The sequence below is a fragment of the Cricetulus griseus genome, chromosome 4, assembly GCF_003668045.3.
Source record: "Cricetulus griseus strain 17A/GY chromosome 4, alternate assembly CriGri-PICRH-1.0, whole genome shotgun sequence".
NCBI classification, from domain to species: Eukaryota; Metazoa; Chordata; class Mammalia; order Rodentia; family Cricetidae; genus Cricetulus; species Cricetulus griseus.
Genome location: NC_048597.1, coordinates 208,293,124 through 208,305,257, shown reverse-complemented (window position 1 = coordinate 208,305,257; position 12,134 = coordinate 208,293,124).

Genomic DNA, 12,134 nt, shown 5'->3' with positions numbered 1-12,134 from the left:
GGGGAGTTGCAGGGGTAGAAGGAGGCTGGGAAGGGACCGGGAGATGAATGAATGACGTGAAATGCACGAAGCATCAATAAAAAGTTAAATTTGAGGGAAAAACAATGTGAAAGTGTGCAAGTTCTAGAGGAAAACATATATAAAAACATATAAATGTGTAGACACAGTCAAGGATATTTTGAACTGGACTGCAATAGCACAGAAAATAATTCCAAGATTTGACAAATAGAATTAGACAAAACCAGGGTGTGCAGAGGAGGAAGTAATCATGAAAGTAGAGAGTGAGCCTATAGCATGGGTAAAAACCTTTGCTAGCTACACATTCGGCAGGGGATTTTTAACAAAGATATATAAAGAACCACAAAAAATTAAACACCAGAAAAACAAATGATCTAATCAATAAATGGGCTGATGGGGAATGTACTATGTATGTTCATCTTATTATTATTGAATAAAGTACTTGTTTGGCCAATGAGACAGCAAGTTAGATGGGACTAGGTATCAAAGAGGATTCTGGGAAATGTAGTAGAGAAGTGGTGATCCAGGCCAGAAGTGACATAGCAAGGAGACTCATATTTAAACAAGTAGAAACAGGAAGTGTCCCTTTTTCCCCTCCGCTCTTCCTCCAGCAGTGCAAGGTGATCCACCGGCAAGGAGGGATGCCATAAGGCATCTGATAAGATAAATCTTATAGAATATATAGATTTATGATAATTGAGACTGAGCTAACAGATGAGAATCCTAGTCATTGGCCAAGCAGCATTGTACCTAATACAAGTCTCTCTGTGCATTAATTGGGACCATAACTTGGACGGGCGGCTGGCGTAAAGCGCACACGTGGCGGTGGGGCTCTGCGGCTTTTGGTGGAAAAATTTATCATAACAATAGGCTGAATACATAGTTCTCAAAAAAGAATAAGAATGACCAAATAATGTTTGCAAATGTGTTTAGCATCCTTAACCATGAGGGAAACGTGACTAAGGAGTACTTTGAGATTCAGTCTCACCCTTCTCAGAAGAGCTTTCACCAAGAAAGCTAACAAGAATAAATAAATGTAGACCAGGATGTGGAGTAAGAATGTAAATGTGTGGAGCCACTATGGAAACCAGTGTGGAGTGTCTCAGAGAACTGAAAATCGGGTACAGAATGCCCGCCCACTCCCCAGATCAGAGGCCACATCCCTGTTGACTCATGGCACCAGACAGAAAAGTAGCCTTACCATACCCCTACTGACTCTAGCACCCCAACCTCCTCCCTGCCAAATCTCAGAGAATACCTGCTCCTGAAGTCAGAGACTGTGTATCACCTGACTGAGCTGGATCAGCTGGTGACATCAGCACTCAGTGTCACCACAACTGATCCCAACTATCACCTAACTAGTCTATAACCAGCGAGGCTGAAGTTACAGCAAGCACAGATCCAAACACTTATTCAATGGAAATCAAACAGAAACTCACATTAAAAGTCTCAGCCAAGAAACTGACTCTAGATGTGAAACTTTCAACACCAAAACACACAAGCAACAAGCAACACACGCACACATGCACATACACACAGAGAGAGAGATGAGAGTCTCATCCAAGCATTATTAATGGTTACCAATGACAGCAACTTAGATGAAAAGCAACACAAAGAATTAAACAGAACAGGTGTGTGTGTGTGTGTGTGTGTGTGTGTGTGTGTGTGTGTGTGTGTGTACAGGAATTGATGTAAAGAGAACAGGAATGGGAGCAATGAGATAGCTCAGAGGGTAAAACGGTTTGCCACTAATCCTGATGACCTGAGTTTAATTGCCAGGACCCACATGGTAGAAGGAGAGAATGGATCCCACAGGTTGTCCTCTGAACTCTATGCATACCCACATACACACACACATAGATAGACAGACAGACAGACAGACAGACAGACAGATGATTGATAGATAGATAGATGTTATGAAATATTCTTAAAGAGGGTCAGAATAAACTTATAGGAGAATACATATAACAGAACGAAATAAAGAGGTCAGTTCAGGATATAAAAATAGAATTCAGTAGAGATGCAAATACAAAAAAAAAACTCAAACTGAAAAGAAAGATTCAATAAGCTCAATTAAAAGAGTCAGTGGAAAGCCTAAATAAGAAAAGAGATCATGTAGAGGACAGAATATTAGATCTTGAAGAAAGGTAGAGGAGTTAAATCATGCAATCAAAGAAAATGGAAAAACACACAAAAATGGAATATGAGAGATCTTTGAGACATCATGGCCAAATCTACATATCATTATGATAGAAGACTTGCATATCAAAGGCACAGAAAATATTTGCAACAAAATCATAGAAGAAAATTTCCCAAATTTAGGGAAAGATGTGGCCTGCATATGTATATGACCTATATATGTATACCCAAGAAGCATATAAGACACCCAATATACAGGACCACAAAAGAGTCCACACACACATTGTTTTACAATTAAAACATTAAGTATATAAAATAAAAGTGTATTTAAAGCTTCAAGACAGTCTCATCAAAAGAACAACAATAGAAACTTTAAAAGCCAGAGGGTTTGGAATGGTATATCTAAAGTTCTGAAAGACCACAGATGCCAAATCAAGCTATAGTACATAGAAAAACTGCCATAATTTGAAGAAAGAGAAACCTTTCTATAGTAAACTAGAATTAAAAATTCATGCCCAACAAGCCATCTCTACAGGGGACACCAGAAAGAATATTTCAGACTGAAGAGAAAAACTAACATAGCTAACAGGCTATAAGAAAAAATAAATAATGATAAGGCAAGTTTTAATTAAAAGAGAACCAAAAAATTCAAATGCAAAACAAAAAGACAGGAATTATCACATGCCTCTAATAACACACACTAAGTATTAGTAGCCTTAATTCTCTGACTGAACAACACAGATTCTCAGGACATAGAATCAAACTAATCTCTAACTTTCTATCTCTCTACCCATTACTACACCTCTCAGGCCTCACCAGGGAAGTTTCTTTGTGCTGTGGACTATAATTAATTCAGAAACTCATAAACAGTCTCCTTCTCCTTTATATTGTATATAATAAATGCTCTGAGTTTCCAGGGTGCTGTTGGTGCATCCCCACCAGAACATATACCTTACCTAACTGCAGCTTTTCTGTATGTGTGTCTTAGTTCCCTGTCATCCCAGCTAGGTCAGTCCCTAAACTGTGAAGGTCATGGCAAAAGTCTGTATGCTGAAGGCCTGGTTCCCAGATAGTGGCACTATTGGAAAATGATGGAACCATTAGGTCAGTAATGTCCAATGTATTAATCTATTTATTCATCACAAGATAGACTATTAAGAGTGGAGCTTATTGGAGGAAGGAGGCCTTTGGAGGTATATGCCTTTGAAGACTGTAACTTTTCCCTGGTCTTTTCTCTCTCTTTGCTCCCTGTCCATCATGAATGCAACCTCTTTGACCACTTGTCCCTGTTACCATGATATTCTGTCTCACTTCAAGCCTCAAGCAATGGACTCATCCTATCATGGATTGAATCTCTGAAATTATGAGCCAAAATAAATCTTTCCCCTTTTCTGAGTGTTTTGTCATAACAAAGAAAAGTGATACAGGGATAAATTTCATTTCCCTGATAAAACTCCTACATTTTTCAATAGTTAGAGTTACTCTGTTATGGGATAGTTTTATATTATGAGGAGGTGTATTGCTGTAATTAATATAATAAAAAGCTGAATGCCTACTAGCTAGTCAGGACTTCTGGGAAGAGAGAAAAGAAGAGGATGAAGAATCAAGGCATGGAGGAGATGCCAAGGAGACATGGAGAGGAAACAGGAGTTACAAGATGGAAGGGAGATAATACCATGGGATAGAACATAGATTGATATAAATGGATTAATTTAGTTATAAGAGCGAGTTATGAACAAGCCTAAGCTATACGCTGAGCTGTCATAATTAATAATAAGTCTTGGTCTTGTTATTTGGGAGCTGGCTGGCAGGACAGAGAAAGACTCATTAGATTTGGCACCCAATGTGGGGCATGTAAATCCACATAGGGCCTGAGAAAGCTGGGGAAAAAAAAAAGTTCTAAGGCGGCTTGCAGCTTTTTTAAGAGGCTGTGCTACCGAGCACTTGAATGGAGTTTATGAGCAGTGAGCAACACACTACTTGGTGGCAGGAGACCAGGTTAAAGGTCCTACAAGAGCTGGGGCAGATAGACTGGCTCCACGCCAGGCCTGCAGGCATGAGGCTTTTCTCTCACCTACCCAAAGGGGGCAGAACCAGCTGTCAGGCCATGTGCTAAGCAGAGATGAATTGCAGAGGGCCTAGCAACCACTCAGCAGTTTAAGTTTTGCTCTTGCAGTCAGAGAACAGTACAAGTGTGTGGATGCAGGCATTTAGAAAATCTGGAACAAGAAAACCTCTGAACAAATATAAAATGCTTAAAAATGGGCTAACATGCTGAAGAAAGAAACGAAAATGGGTATACACAGTCATAGAAAAAATAGTTTAAAAATAATAAAGTCTTGTAAAAAAGTAAAGTAATATTTTTAAAAAGCCATCTAGAGATGGGAAAATACACAGGCCATCTGGATCCTATATGGTGCTTTGTTGACTTTAAATATTTTGAATGCTAATAAGTGAATGGCAACTGCTGAGAGACACTGGTTTATGAAAGGGACTGCTAAGTTAAATCAACCTATATACTGTAGAGATGTCTTGGCTTTAAAATGAAAGTTGAGAAATGTGTTATGTCAGGAAAGTGGTTATGCCTTTGCTTCCATAGGAAACAAAAAGTTATAGTTCTCTTCAAAATTAATAAAGATCTAATTTGATTGGGGAAGACCTGAAAATCTTGGTTGCAGACATGAAGAAACCAAGAAAAACTACAGGACAGGTGATATAGATGCTGATCCCTCTATGATGGGAACAGCTCTGAGACAGTATGAAACATGATAAATCTTGTTGGCTACACAGTCCTAATGACTTATTACTACATGCGATCCTTTCATATGGGCATGGATAGAAGTTTGGTTATATAGTCCACACAGACTTACAAAGTTGACAGATGCTTTTTACCTGATCAAACATAAAACAAAAAATCATCTTTAACTGACTTGTGCACACTACACATGCCACACTTGCATTAATGCAAATTTACATGTTACCTTTAAAAATTTATGTGTTTTCAGAAAAAAAAAGGACCAGACACCAATAAAGACAAGTACCACAGGTGATCCAGCCTCTCAGAATGCCTCTCTTGCAGTTTCCTCAAAATTCCTCATCCATAACAACTTCAAAGTTGCTAGATGAGATGGTCCAGCCTCACAGACTATCCAGCCAAGACTTCATATAAGCTCTACACTTTCCCATCACACAGAGAGTAAACAAAAAATAATACAGTTAGCTCTACCAGGGCTTAACCATTATCTCAATTTTCTCAGGTTCCCCCAAATATGCCATTGGCCCCAGACACCAGGAAGCAGTCTAGAGAACATGATGCCCTCATTTCCAAGAGGTGAGGTGGGTGGTTTTTGGTCATTAGGTGGTTTGTCATAGTTTGTGGGGGATTGGTTACAAGTTGTTATTAATCATGGTCAGGAAAAAATCTGAACGAAAGAAAAAAGAGGCATATAGGAATGATAGGATAAAAGGCTAGATTATTGAATCTACTTTAAACTAAAAAAGTAACTATAATCTTAAATATTTTACATTGGTATGGGTTTTTGTATATTGATACAAATTTAAGGTTATTTTTGTTATTATATATATATATATATATATATACATTTCTACTTTTGTTTAATGTATTGTACCTATGTAATATAAATTTCTAGTCCTTAAAAACTACTATTATAAACCATTTAGAATAATTAATAAATGAAAGTTAGTAGTTAGTCATCTAAAACTTGTAGCCATGTTAGGTATGTTTCCAAGATCATACAGAAATATATTTCAGATAGATTGTTTTCAAACATTTCAAATATCTATAGAATATGGCATTTTAAATGTTTTAATAACATAAGACTTTTCATGACAGTGAAACACAACTGCTCCTGGTAGCACCAATTTACTTTAAAAAAAAATTATGAGCATCAGAGAACTCAGAACTTCCCGTTTACTCAGGTAATATTATATTCTTCTCTGGTCTCTGATGGAGTTGAAGATGAGATAGTTATAGTCACAGTTTTCCTTGTTACCAAATTCAAAAAAGAAGCTCACAAAAGAGATATAAAATATATAAGATTGAGAGACATAAAAGCTTAAATTATTTATCTAATAAAATGTTTTGAAGTCTAAAAAGATAGTTTTGAGTTGGTAATACAAGTTAGAATAAAAAGTAAATTAGGTTAAAAACTTTGGCCTCACTAAGATAGCATAGATAACACAGTAATTTCTCCGAACTTACCAAATACATAAGGACTAAATATTGTGAATGCAATTCTTACTTGGTAGTTGTTCATATTATATATAGTTTTACTATGTTAGAGTTAAAACCTTTCCTTTTTATTTAGACAAAAGGGGGATATGTTATGAGATATTTGTACACTGTGTGAAGGTGCATTGCTGTGATTGGTGTAATAAAATCTGAATGGCCAATAGCTAGGCAGGAAGTATGGGGACAGGGAGGGGGGACTTCCTGGCAGAGAGAAAGGAAGAGGAGGATGAAGTAACATTGAAAATAATTTCACAGATGACAGTCACTACAGCATGAGGGACTGTATTAAAGGGTCACAGCATCAGGAAGGTTGAGAACCACTGCATTAGAGAAAGTAAAGCTGGGAATAGAAATGGAATACACACCATCAGCCTGCATTCTAATGAAGGACCTTTCCCTTAGACTGTGATGATGCTCAGCCATTGAGTGGCAATGAGTTATGCTTAGCCTACATAAATGAGTCTGGGTAAAGACAACAGTGACGTGGCCTAGGGTCCAGTTTTCTTAAGCTATGCTTCATAATCAGTATGGAGTTGTGCCAGGCAAGAGTAAAAGGCTTCTTAACATCTAATGACCAAAATTTAACTCAAGGAGCCAGAGAAATGGCTCAACATTTAATAGCACTTGGTGTTCTGTAAACAGAGGTTTCGCTGTCCTGCCCTGTCCTGTAGCTGCTTCCAAATAATCACTCACAGGCTTATATTAACATTATTAGTGCTCGACCAATAGCTCAGGCTTATTACTAGCTAACTCTTATATTTAAATTAACCCATATTTCTATCTAGGGTTTGCACATTCTATCTCAGGGCTTGGTATCTCATTTTCTACATGTCCTGCGTATTCTGCAGCTGACCGGTATCCGACTCCACCATTCTTTCTCCCTGTATTCAGTTTGGCTTTCCCACCTAGCTATAGTCTGCCTTGCTATAGGCCAAAGCAGCTTGTATTGCCAAACAATGAGAGCAACATATATCCACAGCCTATAGAAGGGTTATCCCACAGCAATGTTCTTCCAGGGAACCTGGGTTCTCAGCACACATATCAAGTGCTTCACAGCTGCCTATAGCTTTAGCTCCACGACATCTGTCTTCTTCTGGCTTCTGCAGGTACTCATACGCACATGCACATACACACAGAAACATAATCAAATAAAAAAAATAAGTCTTGATGCTGGTCTGGGCTCTCTGCTCCGGGCCTAGAAAAGGAGACAGGAACCTGCCCACTACCTGTAAGACTAAGTGGGAAACAAAGATCCACAAGATGGTCTGGCGCTCTCCAGCCCCGACCCAGAAAACAGATCGCCCTGAGCCACAAGGCGCTGGGAAGTGGGCTCCATTATGGTGAGCAAATATGTAGTGAGGTATGAAAGAGAGAGACAGATCCACATTTTCTGGGTCCCATGGAGAGAGGCAGCTCCAGAAGAGATGAAGTCAGTGAGGAGTGGGCTGAGGTCTGTGGCCTGTTTGTCACCCGGAGCCATAGTGATATTTGGACTTGAGTGGCTGCCAAGGGCCCTGTCGGCACCTGTGGCCCTAATACAGCTGTGGATATCTGCGGCTCCTGTTCCCAACTGAAGGAGGAGAGGAGATAAGGCTGTACAGAGTTGGACCCACCTCTCACCGGCTGCAACACTAATGGGAACTGGTCCTGCTCCCCATAAGAGCACTGGAGAGAATGGATCCCTACTCCTCACCTGGGCAGCACGACAGAGTAAACACACCCTGAAATACCTTGGCATGGGTTCAAAGCTGTCTTTGGTAGGAATTACAGTTTCTCAGAAAAAAAAAAAGGATCACAAAGGGAAAGAGTTTAAGTAAGTCCTGGTGTAGGATGTTTGAAGAAAGAAGTGAACAGAAAACATTGAAAAGGGGAAACAGTAAGAAACACAGGAGCCTAGGTCTCAGGAGAGGCGGAAATGACACTAAGACCTTCGCTTAGGTTGTCAGGTAGAGATATAATGCCATTTATCCACTTACCAAGTCAGGGATACAGGAACTAAGGAGAGGATGCTGTGTTCAGTTCACTTGGGTGGTTTCTTTAATTATTTACTTTGTGCGTATGTATGTGTGTGTTTGAGGGCACATGCGTGTGAAGGGACATGTGTGTAGGCATCTGTGTGTACAGGAATGCTCATGGAGATCAGAGAACAACTTGTGGGGGGGTTGCTTCTTTCTTTTACCAGGTGAGTCCCAGGGATTGAACTTAGAATGTTGGGATTGGCGGCAAGTGCCCTCACCCAGCGAGCCTTCTCATTGGCCTGTGTTCAGTTTTAGATTTGCAGTCAAGTTGTTGGGTAAAATCAGAAGTTGGAATGGTCCTCAGCACACTCTAGAAATTCAGGGTGTGAGTAAGAGCATCGGGAGTAAGTGTGTGTATTGAGAAAGAGGGGATCTGAGAACAGCGCTGAGATGGGACTGCTGGAGCAACAGCCCACTTCCCTCCCACAGACACCTTACCATGCTGCTCTTTCTTCCAGTTCTATCCTTGGTCCCTGAAACACTCGCACAAAAGTCCAGACTGTGTGTCTGATTCCTTTACTAATTAATTAAAAAATTCCTAATACATACATTATCCCCAGAAGTGTTATTGTCTTTCTGGCAATTTCCATCCAAACATAGATCAATTCTACTTCTTCAAGTGTCAGAAACAGTCCCCTGACAACCTCCCCCTATCCATCAAATGTCAGCATGAAGTATTGACAATGAAGACCTATAGTCTCCATGACAGGCAGACCTATTAGCCAAAGAACCCTTCAGTTTAATTCTGTGTGCACTTGGCTTCTGATTCTCTTCCATGGGTTCCCACAGGCCTGTGTCCACACTGAGAGGGGGTGGGAGGAGATGGTACAACCTGGGAAGTATTCATCAGCCAGAAATAACTGTAGATCTCAGGAATCTGGAAAGGAGCTCTGTCACTTTAACAGACACATGCATACACACATGAAAACCAGCATGAGAAGCACATTAAAAGAGAGTATGCTGGGTGTAGATTTGGCAAACAATCTTTAAGAATGCATAATTATTTTTGCACTAGTAATTCCAAGTTTTGGAAATCTCCAAACCAAAGTGAAATATCACCTTCTAAGAGAAAATCCCTTTGCTAAATAATGATGAAGGGCTAAATGTTGGAGTATTTTGTCCTTAAATAGAAGGATAAATATACTCTCATAACTTCCAACCAAGGAGGAATGCTTAGGTAAATGTTTGAGTAATCCTGCATTGAAGACTTTTTGAATACATTTTGAAAGAGCATCATATTGTTGGAGAGGGGAGAGTTGTAGAGACTGGAGATGGTACAGTGAATGGATGTGGGAAATGGTGGAATTTTAAAGGGCTTGAGTTTTTATGAAAACTTGGGGAAAAAGGGAGATGACTTATGTGCTTAGTGTCTGCCTCAGCTGGTAGTGGTAGCTTTGCGTTGGCTACTCTGTTACCCGAGGTCCACGGAGGAAGAACTCCATGGGTAGTTGCTGGATGAAGGAATATATTAGGTGGGCTATTCATGTCATTCTCAGGAAGAAAGGGAATTATGAAAGGTAGCCATGATCTAGTCAAAGGGGTGTGAACATGGACCACTTTCATTTTTGTTTGCTTTGGTTTTGTTTGCCCAAGGCACTGGGGATCAAACCCAGGGCCTCACACATTCTCGGAAATCAGCTGCTGAGCTGCATACCTACCCCCAATAAGGACAACTTTTAAATGGTATGTTCTTTTCCTTGGAAAACAAGAGTGTATCGTAAAATTGTAAACAATAACAATAGTTATAGCTAGAATGGAAAGCAGAGATAAACATAATTTGAAGTAGGCAGGAGAGAGGTGAAATGCTGCCTTCCAGACATGGTGTGGCTTTTGCTGTCATGAACTCGCAGCAATTGTGTTCACTTGCACAAAATCAAGCCAGTCAAACTTGCAGCATGGACAAGGGAGAGTCTTGCAAGGCCTCGAACCAAAGTGAGGAGCTATTGGCAGGTGATGGATGCTGGGGGAGATAGAGCCATTTTTTGTTGGCGGTTTGGCCATTAGTAGGTTTTTCCATGTTCCAGTGGATGGCCCTGTACCCATGTAGTAGTAGTAGTAGTTTGGGAGGGGCAGGTGAAATTACAGGGGCTGTGTGTGATCAAACTCCATTGTATACATGTATGAAATTCTCAAAGAATAAATAAATTATAATAAAAACTATTAATTTGAAGAAGATAGGAGAAACATCAAAGGGTGGGAAAATGGCAAAATATGACACGGTAGAGAAAAGCAGGCTGTGGGAGCTCAGAGCCAAGGAGCAGTCTCCAAAAAGCACATCCCCACAGTCAGGACCGCCTGCTGGGGCCTACTGGGTAATTTCCACGGTCAAAGTCAGCTGGCACCGAGACACAACTTTAGTCTCTACTCCTTATTCTTTGAACTGTGCCACACAATCCATTTTATCTCCAAAGTAACCGGGGGTAAGCAGCCCTTCTAAAGGAGAATGGAGGAAAGGAGGCACTGCAATGTAATTTTGCCAATGTAAGTTAGGAAACACCAACAAAGCCCTGAGATACTTTGTATATGTGAGTTTAGATCTCCAAATCCTGAATCCCAAGCTGACACACAGAATCTCGGGGTCATTTCCAGTACTGGAAACAGTTCCAGAAATGACTCTAATCTATTAAAAGGCTAAATGACCAAGAAAACTCTGGCCACATATCTGAAGTCCTACAGTCCTGACTCTGCCGTAGCACCCTGTTGCTGCAGGCATCCAGACACGTCTGTGTGACACACATGCAGACACAGGAAGCATCCATCAGGTGCCATGCTCACACAAGAGGGTGTGACAAAGAACTGGGCATTAGCAGCCCTTCTGGTCTAGAAGCCCAGTGTTTCAGGCTGCAGGTTCTTCTAATAAGGACCACTGGAAAACTCCAACACACCTAATGTGAACTTTCTGAGGAAATAAAGAACTCAGTCAGAACAAGAGAACCTGTGAGGAACTGAACCTACCACACCTTTCCCATTCTAGGAATAATTAAGATCAAGGGAAATTCTGGGCTCCACACCTCTGCTGCCAGTGCACACCTGACAGAGTGGTGCTTGGTACCATTTTGTATAAAACTATAACCATCGGCTCAGCAACACTGTCAAGTGAACACGAATCACTCATTTACCACAATAGAAGTCTGGTGCTATTGGGCCTGGAAATCAACCATAAATTGAAAAACAGGCTATATATATTTTAAATTTTTTATTTGATGCTTGTGCATATAAAGTCATTTGGCAATCTTGTCATTGGAGCTGAATCTATGTTTTATTTAAATTTTTGCCCAAAGCATATAGTTAATAAAGTCTTTGATATCCAGGTTTTTAAAGCAAATAGTACAAACTTTTTCTAGTCTTTCACAAAAAAATAATTTTCAGCAGTTTTCTATAGCTGTCTACCAACAACTAAATAAGCAGAATTTTAATTTTAGCTGCTCAGTCTTTTTAGTTTTTAAAAGGCTTTGCTCAGTTTTCACAAAAAAACTTCTTTTAAAACAAACATTTCATTGGTCTATTAACGTTTGATAATTTGCCTAATTACAGCTTCTATTCAGCATCCTGAAGATCTAGAGTCATGAATTGGGGTTTGGGTACCATACAACTACAAGGCATGTTAGTATAGTGAGGATCAGCTCAGAATCAAAATACTTTTAACAACTATGACTTTCTCAGATGTCTCCGACAGGGAGCTTGGTGTGTGAAATGATAGTGCAGCC